The sequence below is a fragment of the Pteropus medius genome, unplaced genomic scaffold (assembly GCF_902729225.1).
Source record: "Pteropus medius unplaced genomic scaffold, Ma_sr-lr_union100, whole genome shotgun sequence".
Taxonomy (NCBI): Eukaryota; Metazoa; Chordata; class Mammalia; order Chiroptera; family Pteropodidae; genus Pteropus; species Pteropus medius.
The window spans coordinates 10,028,946-10,045,063 of NW_024352786.1; the positions used below are offsets into that span (position 1 = coordinate 10,028,946).

Below are 16,118 nucleotides of genomic sequence, written 5' to 3' on the forward strand. Positions count from 1 at the left end.
CTCTGGCTGAGGCCACAAGAACCACATCAGAAATGCATTTTTCCTGTATTCTAAAGGAATCTTCCAGATTCTGGGTTGAAGGCCTTGCCTGGGATTCACTTGCTGCTCTTTACCTTTAAATGTCATTTGAGAAGTTCCTGGCAAGGGTAAATGGCAGTTAACACCACAAGTTCTAAGGACCCCAAGTGATTCAAAAGAAACACAAAGTCCAGCTCATAACCTCCAAAGTTTCCCTCATAACTACCACTTACTTTAATAATTTTGTTGATTTGTTTTTTAAAATAACAATATCAACTTTTTCAAAGCTTCTATTTTTTTTGCTGTTTTATTTTTGGTGATTGAAACTTTTTTTTGTCTCCTTTTGGGTAAAAAAGTATTACTCATGAAAATTCTCTAGCCTTATATGTCATCCCTGAAACCTAAGATAATATAAAAAAGTAGTTCATCATTGCAGTATACTGAAAGTTAACTCAAACCATGCAAGGGTCCAGGCAAGTCTCTACTCAACTTAAATAGCTAAGTCAGCTTATATAAAACACACAACACACAGTTTGACACATGGTGAGCTCTTCATAAAGTGTTTGTTGTTGTTGTTGTTATAGATCTCAAAACTCTTTTGAAATGAAGAGAGATCGCAGAATTTACACAAAGATAGTATGCTAAAAAGAGAGCAATGGAGAGAAGGGAAGGTAAGAAAACTAACACTTTTAGATCATCCTAGGTGCAGGAAGACGATATACATACATGTGTTATTATATTTAATCTTTACAACCAACCCCATGAGGTAAATATTATTACCATCACTTGACCAATGAGAAAATTGAAGCTCAGAAAGTTGAAGTGACAAATCTAACTCAGGTCTGTCTCAGATGGGTTGTACTCTTCTTAAGAAAACATGCCTGCTCATTTTTTTCTTTTTCGATAGATTTGTAGGACAACATATTTGTTATATGGATAAAAGCTTTAACTGTTCATAAAAAAGAGCACCAATCCACTTGAGCTGGATTGCTATTGATGTATCTAGAGGCAAATGTGGTATTAGCTTTTTTGAAGTTAAAAGGTAAAAAAAAAAAAAAAAAGTAATTACTGTCCTCAGGTAATTTACAGAGAGTGGAGAAACAGAAATGCAAACAAATTATTAATATTCAGTATGATAACTGCTCCAATGGTCACATATTCAAAATAAAGGTAGATTGTGGAAAAGAAAGTCCCTACTAAGAAGGGTATTAGAGAAAGATTTAAGGAGAATATGGTTTTGGTACAAGACACTGGCTTAAGGAAAAATAGGAGTTTGCCAGGCAGATAGTTTGTGGGAAGGCATTCCTGGCAGAGAGGACAGTCTATGAAAAGGTAGGGAGATTTAAGAGAGTTCTGGGAGTTACAAGTAGTTTAGTGTTGATGGCTTGTGAAATTTAAAGGTAAGAGTGGCAGAAAATGAGTCCCTAGAGGAAAGTAATGCCCGACCCTTCTAAAAGTGTTCAGCTTCCATTTTTTTAGGATAAAAATAATAATTATGTAGTAATGTGATATCACTAAATAAGAGGTGACCTGAAAACACAGAGATCCAAAAGTAATTGATATTTTAAATATTCATGTCTGTAAAGATTGGAGATGACCTAAATGTCCACCAAGAGAGGACTAGTTAAATAAATTTTGCATATACGTAAATGAAAAACTATGCAGCTATTTAAAAAATGAGGCAGATTTATAGTGTCCTAGATCAAATTCTCTAGAAAGCAAAGCTAAAAATTTATCTGGGAGGCACAAACCCAGGATGGTGAGGGTGAGGCAAAAGGAAGGTAAGTCAAGGGACAGTGCAATGCAATAGAGTGTGTCATCATGCTGACTAGATCGATATGTTGGAAAGAGATAGTGTTTCACTTAGCAGAGAGATGACAAGTAGGAACCACCTCAGAGTAGTTCACAGAGGAGAAAAAAGGAGGGAGAAGTCCAATGCTTGGCCTCTCCTGTCTCTTCCTTCTAATTGGTGGCGGGTCACACTTGCCAGTTATGTCATCTGGCCCTTAGCAGCACACAGGAAGCTGTGACCCATACCTTCCTGTGTGGTGTTTCATCCAGGTCCCGGAGTAGAGGGGCAGCCAGTTGCGGGAGCAGCACTGGCCAGGTGAGAAAGAAGGAGATTCTTGAGGGAATTTAAAAAGGCATATATTTTTATTGCTATACAAATAATACTGCCTGGCCATAACACCTAGAAGTACTATCACATATTGTATATCAATAAGCTATGTGTTAAGAAAAACATTTCTTATGTTTCTAGACTTGATGGCCACTCTGTGTTGGTATAAAACAAGTTCCAAAATGTGCTCAACATGAAAAAAAAAAAAGTACATATCATTGTGCACAATATGTTAACTTCGGGTAAAATAAAGAATACTCGTATGCTTATTTCTGCATATTATTTCTCTGGAAACAGACACAAGAAACCAATAGCATTATTCGTCTTTGGGAGGACCAGTTGGGTGGCTGGGGGACTGAGTAAGAGAGACAGTCACTTTTACCATATACTTTTTGTGCATTTGTAAGTTTGAACCACGTCAAGGTAAAAACTTACATTATCCTGAGAAAACCATTATTAATGTTAGGAAGATCACACCGGCAGTAGTAAAGAGTATTTTGAAGGAGAGCATTTAATTCACAAATATATATATATGAGCATCAAGATAGCAGGATGGATACTGAAGTGAACATGGCAGATCCTGCCCCTATCCAGACAGAGTTTACAATCAAAGAGAGAGGACAATTAGACAAATGTGAAGGCAACCACAAGGGCTCTGAAACCCTAAGTGACGACAACAAATCCTTGCTCTTGGCACACAATTTTTAGTGCTAAAAAAATGATTTTTGTGGCAAAATCCCTATATAGCAAGCCTCAGTTCCTCTTTTTTAAATTGTTGATGTTGAGCTAGGATGCAGATGCACAAATATTTTCGTAAAGAGCAGATGGTAGGTATTTTAGGCTTTGCAGGCAAGGCAGTCTCCGTCACAACTACTTAATTCTGTTGTTATAGCATGAGGCAGCCACAGCCGATATCTAAGCAAAGGAGCATGGCCGTGGGCCAATAAAACTACTGGAAGTTTTGCAAGTCTATTGGACATTGCAGAAGAACTTTGAATGTCATATAATTTAGAAATGTCATAACATATTCTTCTTCTTTTAATTTTTTTTCAACCCTTTAAAAACACAAAATTCCTTCCCTAACTGTACAGAAATAGGCAGTGGGCCCTATTTCACTGCGGGCCGCAGTATGCACACCCATAAGTTAGACTATTGCTCCCATGTTAAAATTCCAAGTCTGTTCCTGTAAAGTCTCAATATTTCTTCAAACAGTAGCTGGCACTCTGAGCTAGCTCTACTAGCCTACGAAAGGTTTATGATTCTGTTGCTAATTGCTTGATTTGCATTTCATTTTGATTAAACTTTGTGTTTATTCTCCCAGCTCCTGCCACGCTTATTCTTGCTGCATTGTGTGCTGATTTGAAATGGAGTTCTGCACTGCAATAAAGGTCACGAGAGAAGATTTAATTCCTCCATGACTGTTGGTTAATTCATTTCTGGACGTTAGAACCACTTTTTTGAGCCCCATGCCAAATGCCATATGGAATATCATTATGAGCTCCCTAGAGCTTCTGTTATGGCCATCTGTCTGTGACTTCCTGTGTGGTTTCTTTGACAGAGGGGATTCATCAATCCCAAAGGCTTCCATAAATTAAGTTTTAAAAACCCAATTCTAAACATCTGTCTCTGAAATTAGATGTACATTCTCAAGGTTTAAATGCCAGAAGCATATTACTAATGATCTTTATTGTGAAACCACAGTTGAAAATTATGAATGTATTGTAGCCTGTCACCAGGGTAACACCCAGCTATAAGCACTGCCAACCCTACAAAACCTTCCATAAGTAAATCTCTAAAATCTCCCATTATGAGGACTCTCACATGTTAGTCAGAACCTTGGCCTTCTGCCTAAACTAGGCCTCTGTTCTCAAACACATTCAGAATTTTCTAACAGTAGAAATTGTGTTTGTTCATTTTGTTTTTGTGCCCCCAGTATTAAATGCAACACCTGGCACTTAGTAGGAGTTCAATGAATTTGTGTTTATCTGAATCGATATAGAGAATTACACACCATGAGTTTCTAGGTCATATCTTCATGCAATATTAACAACAGGATTTTTACTCAGTGTGACACTGGTGATTGGTTGCAAAGAAAATGAACTGTTATGTTGTCTTGGTGTCTGTATATTTATAAAATGCATATTTGTATTCTGAAGATGAATGAAATACTCAGAATAAAGCATTTTTAGGTCTTCACATAGTGTAGATCCAAGTTAGAAACTTAGAATAACAGAGTTTTTATAATTGTTTTATGACATTTCTCTTAACACTAATTATCAATGAAGTAAGTGGTGAGCTAGATATTTCACACTTATGAAAACTGGCCACCAGACAGTTTAGGGATTTGATAGAATATTTTGAATGTTATTTTGCACATATGGGATAGTCTTGGATCTAGAATCTATTTCTTTTACCCAAAGATAATAAAAATTTAGCTAAAATTTTACAGAATAAATTGTTAAAACTGGCTGTTAATGAACTATTTAAAATGAATTATTTTAGATTAGAGTTAATAAATATCTTGAGTATGTTAAAACTGCTGTACATCTCTATTCCATTTCTGTCAACATATTATGACACTGGTTTGCCTACTCTGAGTGTTAGTGAGATAAAGTATAGCAGTTTAGAATTATCCTCAGTAAGTAGTGCTGTCACCAATCTAACCTACATTAGCTAAATGAACAAGAAAGAAGCAGCTCATTTTTCCCATTAAAAACTTTAAATGTTGACATGCATATAAGTATTCAAAATGCTTTTTTATTTGCATAGAGGTATTTAATAGGAGAAATCATTCTTCATAACTTTTTGGGGCTATAATTGCAGTGAGCAGTGTGTGTGTGGGGGGGTGCTGTGTGCAAACTTTTGGGAGCAGGTAGAAGGATTAGGTTATATATAAACTGAATTCAGTCAAGTGAACCATGTGACATTTTTCACCCCTTGAAGTTGAGGAACCACTGGCACAGAAACTTCAAATAGACTCAGAATGTTTTAAAAAAAAAAAAGAAAGAAAGAAAGAAAAAAATGAAGTACGAAAACCCAGACAGTAGCCCAGTTGGGTCATTTTGTAACCTCAAGCAAGCAAACAACTTCAAAAAGTACATGAAAAGGTAATCACTCTTCCCTTCAAATTAAAATAAAAGACATTTCTTAGTGGGTAAGCGTCTCTCATCCTTGGGAAGATTTAGAATTAAGAAGAGAAATGTTCAAGAGAATGAAGCACTTAAATTTCATATTGTAATGTGGAGGAATTAATACAGATTCAGAAGAAAGACAGAGACACCATCTTTCTCTACCTCTCCCCCTTCTGGTGGAAGAGATTTCCCTTGGCCCCCTGGAGTACTTAAGAGCTTGGCTTCAGATTCAAACGAGCAAGGGTTTTAACTGTGCCAGCATCACTTCCAGAGGCATGATCCGTAATATGTTTTTTGCTTCTCTTGACCTTGGTTTTCTCATTGATGAAGAACTACCCACGTGTAGAATGTTGGTGCAGAGACGTGCTTAATAAAGAGTAGCTGCTTCAGTTATCTATTGCTGAGTAACAAAACACATCAGCCTTTGCAATGTATAACCACAACCTTTTTATTTTGCTCATGGATTCTGTGGACCAGGAATTCTTACAACAAGACCTTTCTTGTGCGTTGAGCATCTTCAGATCATGGCAACTTGGGGTAATCAAGCTTCTTACTGGCAGTTCAGAGCCGTTATCAAAAGCTGCTGTGGCAGTTTTAAAACATGGCCCCAAATTCCAGATACTCCTTCCATCAAGTAATCTTTGATGAGCCTTTGAAGAAAAGAATGCATGAATACTATAAAACCTCCCAAAGTCTGGCATTTACCATGTACTTAATGCAGTAAGAGGAGGAGTAATAGAAGAAATTATCAAAATTTCTTAGGTGGGCAACGTAAAAATTTGTGCTTTAAAGATTTAATAATTTAGGTATGGGTCCCTAATTATTCTTTGCTCGTAGTGATTCTTGGATATGTCCATTCCAAACCTCTCCCTGCCTCTTCCCATCACATAGCTTCTGTCTCCTGGAGCACTTTCTGCATTTGCTCTGGCCACTCCTGCTCCAGCCGGCCCTCTGGCTTTCTGATCTAAAAGACTTCTTACCTACTGCCCTGACTCCTTCTCTGCCTACATACAGTTCATTCAGGCTGTCTGTTTTCTTCTGAGTCCACAATAATGGGAAAAACAGGCTAGAGATTTGTTACAAATGCAAAGAATGATGATATGAGTAAATATTGCTATAACCTTTACCACGAGGTTAGCCGAAGTAAAATTATATTTGTTTGTTAAAACAAAAATATCTTGAAGACACCGAAGACTTAAAAAAGTAGAGTGCTGTCATTTTGCATATGCACACTCGTGTACCTTTACATATGATAGTTCTTTAATGAAGACTGTCATTCATTTTATTATTTTTCTTCTTCCTGGCAGGCATCATTGGCTTATATTGCTAGCTAGTTAACTATGAAAAGGCATTTCTATCTGGTTTATTAAAAGATTGAATAGCTTCAAAGAGTTAAGGCAATTTCCTCTCTGAACCCAGTGTGGGTAGAGGATATTGGGAATGTGAACAAGGTCACAGGCATTTGATGCTGCTGCCTCCTGGTCACCTTGGGAACTCCTGGCTCTGCCTGGCTCATTTTCAGGTGACTATTTGTTGTTTAGCCAGAAGAATCAAGCGGCTAACTGGGTGAGTCTTTACAAACCATTACCACATCTGAGGACTCAGCCCTGTGTACCCAGCATCTATCATCAGGAGATAATTGGCAGTGGGGAGCCTAGAATTCAATGGGAACTTTTCCCTATAGCTTTGCTTTTTTGTGTTCTTTCGGCACGTATCAATTTTTGCCTCTTAGCTTGTTAAGCACCAGCATTGTGAGCCTCCTTTATTTACTTTGTAATTTTTATGGCGATTATAAATGAGCTTCGTAAAACCTCCTCCAATCCTGTAGACTTTTGGCTATTATTTCTGTTTGAGGTTAGGTTTAGGAGCTTCTTCCGCAGACATATTTTACTTTAGAAGTTATTTCGGAATTCCTCTGGAAACCACACGCTGAGTCAGAATGAAACCATTTTAGAACATCTCCCTAAAGTGAACGAGGTCAGAGAGCTAATCCCTCCCAGGGGCTTGAGGATCAAGGTTTGATTACTGTTCAACTCCATATGGGTTTTTGTTCTGCTGAGTGGACTATGCAGGCTGAGGACAAAACTTGAATTGCATAGGGATTTTTAGAAGCTGCCTATATTGGAGTAGGAATAGAAGATTGAGGGGCAATGGAAACAGAGAACAGAAACTTGGTTGAGAGGGCACAGAACAAAGTGTCTGGAAAGAGAACAGAGAGTTAATGGAGAAAGATAATTAAGCTTAGCTGGAAAGTGTAATATAATTTTTATGTAATGCATTTCTTAGAGATATAGGGAAGAAAACCACTATAAATATTTATATTAGTGCATTTAATTAAATAAAGAGGTTCTTTTGACAACCAGTGTATTATTTTGAGTGTTATTCTCATAGGAAAAAAGGGAGCAATCAGTCTTAAATTTTTGTTAAATTTTCAGCTTTGTGTGGAGATATTACAGGCGTAATTTTTTATCTTCTTCATATTTTTGTATTTTCTAAACCCAACATGTATTAATTTTGCAATCAGAAAACTGATGCTATGCTGAACATTCAACTTCCATTTAAGCAGTTGTACGTTCTATCTTGTTTGCAATACTTCCATAAAGATTTCCAATAACATCATAATAAGTGCCTTACCTCTACTGACAGAGCATCTTTCTTCTGAGAAACTTCAACATCGTCTATTTAGACCTTATGAAAATCCTTGTGAGATCATACCTTTGCCTACCACTGAGAGCTGTATAGATCAGAAGATGGAAAGACTGGCAGGTTTCATCCTATTTGATAGACTGGAAAATGTGGCTCTGGAGATCAGCAGTGATTCATCGAGGGCTAAGCAGAGAGTACAAGAGCTGGGATGAATCCCAAGAAGCCCCAAGTTCCAGTTGAATAAGCAGATGTCTAGACACGGTGTCCAGAATGTCCACATCAGTGTAAAGTGAATACTCAGAGACAGCCAGTCAACAAATACTGACACATCTGCAGTATAGTGTGTGACTTATTACAGGGCAATAGTTGAAAATCAATTGCAAGTGGAAAGAGTTGCTCAAAAACATTTTTTTCTGGCTCCTAATATATAATTATATTTATTTGTTGGAAAATCCACCAATTTATTTGTGGTTAGGACATTATAATAAAAGATCCCCATTGTATCTAGGTTGCAGTATATTAATAAATTAGTATCTCTAACAGAGATAATTCCGTATTAATAATTTAAACATTTCTTATGATCTTAACATTTAAAAAATAGATACAAGCTTGATTTCCATGCATGATATAGCAAGGAAACTAAGAATTATTCATTTGAATCCTTGACTATAGTATTTTTGTATTTGATGGTAATTATAATTGTTATTATGCTCTAAGTCCCTTTGTTTTGCTGAGTTAAACAGTTTATATTAGAATTTACCATGGAAAATTAGAGTATAAGTAGGTAAAAATAATTTTCACTGATTCTCAAATTTGAAAATATTCGTAGATCCATCTGATTCTAAACAGATCTTCAGTATATTAAAATTACTTAAAGTTATTTTTCTTATTTTGCAAATATCAGAGCACATCACTGCATTTCTAGGAAATGAAATGTATAGTATGATCATAGTATATTCAGATTTTGGTGGCAGCCTGATTTTGTGCCTATCCTCAAATGATTGACGTCTTTGCAGCACATAAGACTTTTCTTATTAATAACACTGAAAGGTGCCCACAACCAGGCATTGTGGAGACTTGCCAAGTGCAATTTTGAATCGTGTGTATTTTTTTTTGATTCAAGTAGAGTACATTCGGTAGCTCAGCATTTCCCCTTCACTATCAGTGTGACCTTGTCCCCAAAAGCCTCTCATCAATAATTGACACTAGAAAGGGGTGAGATTGATCTAGGGTACGTGGATGATCCTATTCTACCAATTTTATTCTGTAGTTACAGACACTGGAACCAGAAACTACTACACCACCAGGGGTCTCCTTGGTAACATCTTGAGTACTGAAGTTTAAAAGAGCGTGCATTCTTAGAATGGAGTATTAGAGAAAAGAGGAATGGCTCCTTGCAGGCATTGTGACCTACTGAGCCTGTCTGCCCTAGAGGAACACCACAAATCCATAGACAGCAGCACAACTACTAATTAGGCCTAATGTAAGCATCATGGCGCTGAATAATGATCCTAGTTATGTGCTGTCAAGATTTGGGCAAGGCTCAGTAGGGAAGGCTTTGCTCTGTTTCACATGGCATTAGCTGGGGCAGCTCAAACGTGAGCAGGAACATTTGCTCCCAAGACAACTCACTCACATGCTGGCAAGTTGATGTGGACTGTCCGCCTTGGTTCCTACCTATATGTATTCCTCTATATGGATTATATTTCCTCACAGTATAGTGGTTGAGTTCCAAGGGCGAATGTCCTAGGAGAGATGGAAACTGTGTGGGTTTTTACGGTCCATCCTCAGAAGTCCCGTAGCATTGATTCTGCCATATTGTATTAGTCAAATTGTCACAAAGGTCCACCCAGGTTCAAGGGAAGTACATAAATTTGGGGCAGTGGCGAGATTCTGAATGAGCATATGAGATGAGAAATATTATCACAGACATTTCTGGAAAATACAATCTGGTATGCTTTCCTTTTAATCCTCCTAATAGTATCTTGCAGTTAATAAGAGTTCTTGATTTTAGTGAAGTCCAATGTATCAATCATTTTTTTTAATCGCTAATTCTTTGTGCGTGCTAGTTAAGAAAGCTTTGCCTATTTTAAAGTTACATGATTATACTTAATTCTCATCACTATCCTATAAGGTAGGTACTCATGGTACTATGGGCCTCAGTTTTTACAGAAGAGGAAATTGAAGCACAGAGAAGTTAACCACTTGCTCAAAGACTGACTCCAAAGTTCATGTTTTTGTTTTTTAAGCAGGCTCTCTTGGCATCCTAACACTTAGAGTGAACCCCTCTTCCTGCTGAACCTATTCTGATCAGGCCTATCTTGGGACATTTTAGAGCTGACTCTTCTTTTAGCATAGGGATCTCCAACTGGTACCAGTCTGTGACCTGTTAGGAACTGGACCACACAGCAGGAGGTAAACGGTGGTCAAGCAAGCAAAGCTTCGTCTGTATTTGCAGCCACTCCCCAGCGCTAGCATCACTGCCTCAGCTCCACTTCAGATCATTGGGCATTAGAACCTCATAGGAGCACCAGTCCCTGGTGCCAAAAGGGTTGGGGACCTCTGATCTAGAAGCCTATTTACCTATCTATATTTTCCTTCCATGCATCTGAAACAAACACTCCATGGAAAGCAAACTCTCTCTAATTCCTAGGTGATCTTACGAGAAATCATAAAAGAGAAGGCAGTTTCTTGGATACATTGGACTGAAATTAGGTACAAACTCAAAAGGCTTTTGTTTTGTTTTGTACGTTTGCTGTTACTATTATTGTTTGGTTTGGTTTAGGTCTCCAAGTGGAAAAATAGCAGAAGGAAAAAAGAACTGCGTGGTTCTAGTCCAAATGGCCATAAAAGTGGGTCCTATTTTTAGGACCGAATATAAATAGCTAGACGATCTTAAGCCTAACGATGAACAGGTCTGTAGATATAAGATGAATGTAAACTATCTGTTCCATATGCTTCACCAGATTATTGTGAGAATCGAATGAGCTAATGGACAGAAATCAACTCTAAGAGGAGTGACTATAATGCTTCTTCACTCACACTAAAAGCTGCAAATCCCTGCCGAGAGGCAAGCCCGCAGACAGAATAGAGAATGCTACTTTGTTCTTGATGCCATTCATAAGCCAGAGCATATCTTAAGAAAACTTTGTGATCCCAATAATGTCATCATACATAAACACCTATATTTTTATCTCAAATGTGTTACCAGGCATTTGGAAGCCTGCCAGCTTTTTGCAGTTGTTCCTTTCCTCACATGAGCTACTAGGTAATTTAAGTGACTCATTGGTGGAGGGAGGAGGCAACTCAGGACTGTGCTAGTTCATTCTGCATGTTTCCTGTTAATATAGGTAAGAGGTGAGAAGTAGGATCGTGTTTTACAAGATAATCATCCTTTGCCAATTCAGAACAATTTCAGTCCTGAATTAGTGATGGCCTTTAACAAAACAAATAAGTCGTTTCCTTTAACTTCTGGCTTTACTTAAAGTGACAATATGAGAGAATTATTATATTTAATAATTGCTAAATGGCAGACTCAAAAAAAAGAAATCCTGACATCAAAAGAAAGTATAAGCTCTAAACAGGACTGAATTGGAAAACAGGCAATATTTATTGAGTGCTTCCCATCACTGCTTTATGAATAAGATATGATCATTTCTCTAGTCTATCGATATGGAAAATGAGGCCCAGGGAGGTGTGGATATACAGAATTTCAACCAGTGGGCATGGATGCTGGAATCCGCCCTCAGAATCTTATGTTATACCATCTTTCTATAAAATATAAGATTGCATGTTAAAACTGATATTTCAAAATATCAACCTAGAGATAGCTTATTCCTGGCTGATAGCCTGAAAGTTAAATATGAAAAAACCCTCCAGTTCTATAGCAGGAGAGGATGGATGTTTTTTAGGGCTAGGATAGGTGGGTCTGAGAACCAATCACATCTGCAAAGAGGGAGGAGCTAACTCCAAATCTCATCCAATCCTCTCCCTTCCCTAAATCTGGGTAGGTATAATGTCTTTGTTCTTGATGCCACTCTAAAAGCAACTACAGTAAAACAAATATGAGCAAAATGGTAACTGTGCAGGCATTTCAGAGACAGTGTTCATCAGAGGAAAGCAATTCTCCTTAGACCTTGTCAGTGAAGTCACTGAAACATTGCAGATGGAGAGATATTCTACACAATAACATTACAAGGTGATACAATGTGTTACTACTCCAAGGCCAACAAGCTGGTACCCGAATTGCAATGAAACCCAAAAAGGGGTCAGCAAATGGTATAGCACCAAAGCGTTTAAAGGGTGACAAAGATGAGCCTTCGACCACATCTGAAAAAAGGTTCCTTCCATTCTCTAATATAGAAACCTGGGAATGACCATCAGAACCAGACAGTACATTAGTTATGGTGGATGTAAATGTAGCTCCATTCTTATTCCTTTGGAGCTCTTATTTCTTATCAGACTTTCAACTTCCAGAATGTGCAACTCCTCGTCTAAGCCCTAAGGGCTTTCCTGAGTATCCAGAGTTGCTGGAGAATTCTCCACCACCATCAGCAGCACTCCCGCATACACACACTGTCCAACCTGTGGCAGAAGGGAGATGGCGGGTACTAATCCTCCTCCCTCCTCTCTCAACAGGAAACTCAGGTATGCTTTTCACTGTCCCCTAGAGTCCCTAGTCACACTGAGCTCCAGTAACTCTGCAGAAACTTGCCTGGAAACATATAATTTATTGACTTCCTGTGTCACTTCCCTATTCTCCTATCAGCATTTCCTGGGATGAGCTCCCAATTAAACCAGTTGTCTTAGAGTCTGTGTCTAGGGCAAACCAAGAAAAGAAAAATTAAGGTAGCTATGAATAAATCTAACAAAGTTGGACAAAAGCTTCAGAAAGAAAATTATAAAAATTTATTGAAAAACATAAAATAAGGCCTAAATAAATGTAGAGATATATCATATTAATGGCAATGAAGACTTAATATAGTAAAGATGTCAGATTTCCACAAATTTTATCTATAGAAAACTCCAATTCAATCCAAATTCTAATAAGCTTTTCATGGTTTTTGACAACCAGATCTTAAACTTAAATGAAAAAAACAACAAAAACAAATTGATAAGAATAATCATGATATTTCGGAAGGAGAACAAATGTGGATACTTGCTACGATAGATATTAAACTTATTATAAACCTACAATTATGATATTCTATTGCTGGCACAGAGATTGATAGAGACCAGTGGAACAGAATAGAAAGCCCAGGTACAGCTAAAACAAGGATGGAAATGTAACATATGACAGTTGCAGCAAGTTAGATCAGTGAGCAAAGGGGAGTGTATTCCATTAATGGTGCCAGGATATGGTGTATTTCCATATGGGAAAAAGTCAAAGCTGAATCTCTGTTTCATATCAGATATACAAATCAATTTCTGATATATAATAAGCCAAATGTCAAAAGCAAAACTTTAAACATATTAAAAAATATATATAAGGAGATAGTCTAATGATGTGGAACATGAAAAGATACCATAAATAAAAATTTAAAAAGCATACACACCACCAAAAACACAAGAAAATAATAACGAATTAATTATAGTAAAGAAAAATAGTAAAAAGAAGGATAAAAACTGAAAGAATATAAAGCAAAGGGAACTGCTAACACAAAAGTGGTCCAAACTGGTATATCCACTTTGAAAAGTCAGTTGCCATTATTTATAAAGCGGTTGTGACTCCAGATGACATTTTCTGTGCACATGAGCAGAGTGCTGCTTCCTGCACTAACACTGATGTGGAAAAGCAGTGATTATGAAAGATTATTTGGAAGGATGGGTATAAAGTAACAATGTACATCAAACACAGGAGAGCTGCATTTCTCTCAAGTGCCTCAATTATTCTCCGATGTAGAGAAGGCTATCCTTTTTAGAGACCAGGGTTGCTTTTAACTTGCAATCAATCAGCTCATATCTCTCATAAGCCTTGAACTGTGCTGGATGATCAGGGTACAAGAACATATGAGTACGTACCTAAGAGAATTGAAAACATATATTCACACGAAAACATACAAAAATGTTCATAGCAGCTTTAGTTACAGTTGCAAAAAGGTGGAAATGATCCAAATGAACAGCAGCTGAAAAATGAATAAACAGCATGTGGTGTATACATACAGTAGAATATTATTCAGTCATAAAAAGAAATGAATGAACCTTGCTACATGCTGCAACATGGATGAACCTTGAAAACATTATACATCATGAAAGAAGCCAGACACATATTGTATGATTCCACTGATACAAAATGAATGCCCGTAAGAGGCAAATCAACAGAGACAAATTGATTGATTAGTGGTTATCACAGGCTGCAGTAAACAGGGGGTGATGGAAATGACTGCTGTTGGATATAGGCGGTTTCTTTTAGAAGTGATAAAAATGTTTGAGAATTAGTGATGATGCACAGCTTTGTGGATATATTAAAAACTACTAAATTTTATACATTAAAAGATTAATTTTGTGGTATATAAATTATGACTAAAAGAAAAAACCAATACATTCTATTAGGCAGGATAGCAGTCACTGGTGGTGGGTGGGGGGCGGGGACTGGAAGAGAGCATGAAAGGACTTTGGGGTGCTGATCACATTCTATTTCTTGATCTGGGTATTGGTTACATGGCTCAATTCACTTTGAGCTGGAACTGAGAAGTTAAATATACATGTTTGGATATATATTGTTTATAATTGAATTGTTTTCTTCAAAAAGATATGTTCGACTCCTCCTACCACAGGATGTGACCTTATTTAGAAATAGAGTCATTGCAAATGTAATTAGTTAAGATGAGGTCACACTAGAGTAGAGTGAGAACTTAATCCAACATGACTGGCATCCTGGAAGAAGAGAAGACGAGAAACACACAGAGGATACAGCCATGTGCAGATGGAGGCAGGGAGTAGAGTTATGCTCCCACTAACCAAGAAAAGTCTGGGGTTACCAGAAGCTGGACGAGGCAAGAAAGGATTCTCCACTAGAGGCCTGTAAAAAATATGGCCTCGCCAACATCTGTGTATCAGACTTTCAGCCTCCAGAATCATGAGAGAATAAATTTCTGTTGTTTGAAGCCACCAAGTTAGTGGTGCTTTGTTACAGCAGTCCTAGCAAACCTAAACACATATTATGAGTAAAGTCTTTAGTGTTAAAAAAGAAGAAGCATAGAGGGCTTGTTCTTTCATCAAATAGAAGTCGCAGGAAGGCAGTCCTGTGTGAAGGCTTCCCTGGGGGTTGATGCTTGAGCCGAAGTTTGCAGGATTGGCGGGAGTCTGCCAGGTGTGGAAGGAAGAACTGTCACAAGACTCATGCTTCTTAATAGGCAAAGCTATTCTTTTAATGAGGAAGTTTGGTAGAAAACAAACGAAGGAACGAATAATGAATTACGCATTGTGGTAATTACAATGTAGAGCTCACAATTCTGACAGCATCCTCATTTCACTAGACTGATAGGGGCCCTGTCACAGATGTGCACCCTCCTGCAGCCTGGTGTCTGGAGATCACTGATAAAGTGGACAGACCACTTGACAGAGAAGCTCGATCCCTTCGTTCTCACCCATATGCTGTGTGGCTTGGACAAGTCTTCTCACTTCTCTGATTCTCACTTCCTGCACCTGAAAAAAGAGATGGCAGGAAAAGGGTGTATCTAAATTGCATTCTCATTCTAATTTGGTGAAATATGTTGTTATATAAAGAGCTACATAATTTGATCAACTAAAGCAGAATTTATGAGATAGAAGTAAAACAATGAAGTGATTAAGATAATGGTAAATTTCGCAGCACTCCATGCGGACTTTTAAAAGGTGTTTAAATGGAGCTGTTACATTATAAACTATTAAGAAGGGAAGCTGCAGTCTGCTGTCTTATTTTTTGAGATTGGAGAGAGAGTAGTAATTCACTCTGAATGAGAAGAGCGTTTGGCTTGTAGAGATAGCTACATTCTTGCATTTATCTCTTCTGTGGCTGCTGCTGTTTTCATTGCAGTCCTGTTCTTACTGGAATTGCTTTCATTGTTCGTGTATCTTAGGCTAGGGAAATAGAGATGAATGCTCAATGCCTGCCTAGAAAGAAAAATGGAGGGCAGCTGTCATGTAATAAAAAGAACTCTGGACTTAGAGTCAGGGACCTGACTTCAAATCCCACTTCTCCCACCTCTTAGCTGTCTCTGAAC

The 16,118-nt window shown here is 37.6% G+C and overlaps 1 long non-coding RNA gene across 1 annotated transcript; it reads right to left on the reverse strand.

Annotated features, from left to right (window-relative positions):
• Nucleotides 1-5,691: 5,691 nt before the first annotated feature.
• Nucleotides 5,692-8,240, reverse strand: LOC120591191 (uncharacterized). Its single transcript, XR_005649858.1, has 2 exons — nucleotides 7,903-8,240; nucleotides 5,692-5,918 (listed from the first exon to the last, which is right to left on the reverse strand). It is a non-coding gene; the product is annotated as an uncharacterized LOC120591191 (long non-coding RNA).
• Nucleotides 8,241-16,118: the final 7,878 nt, after the last annotated feature.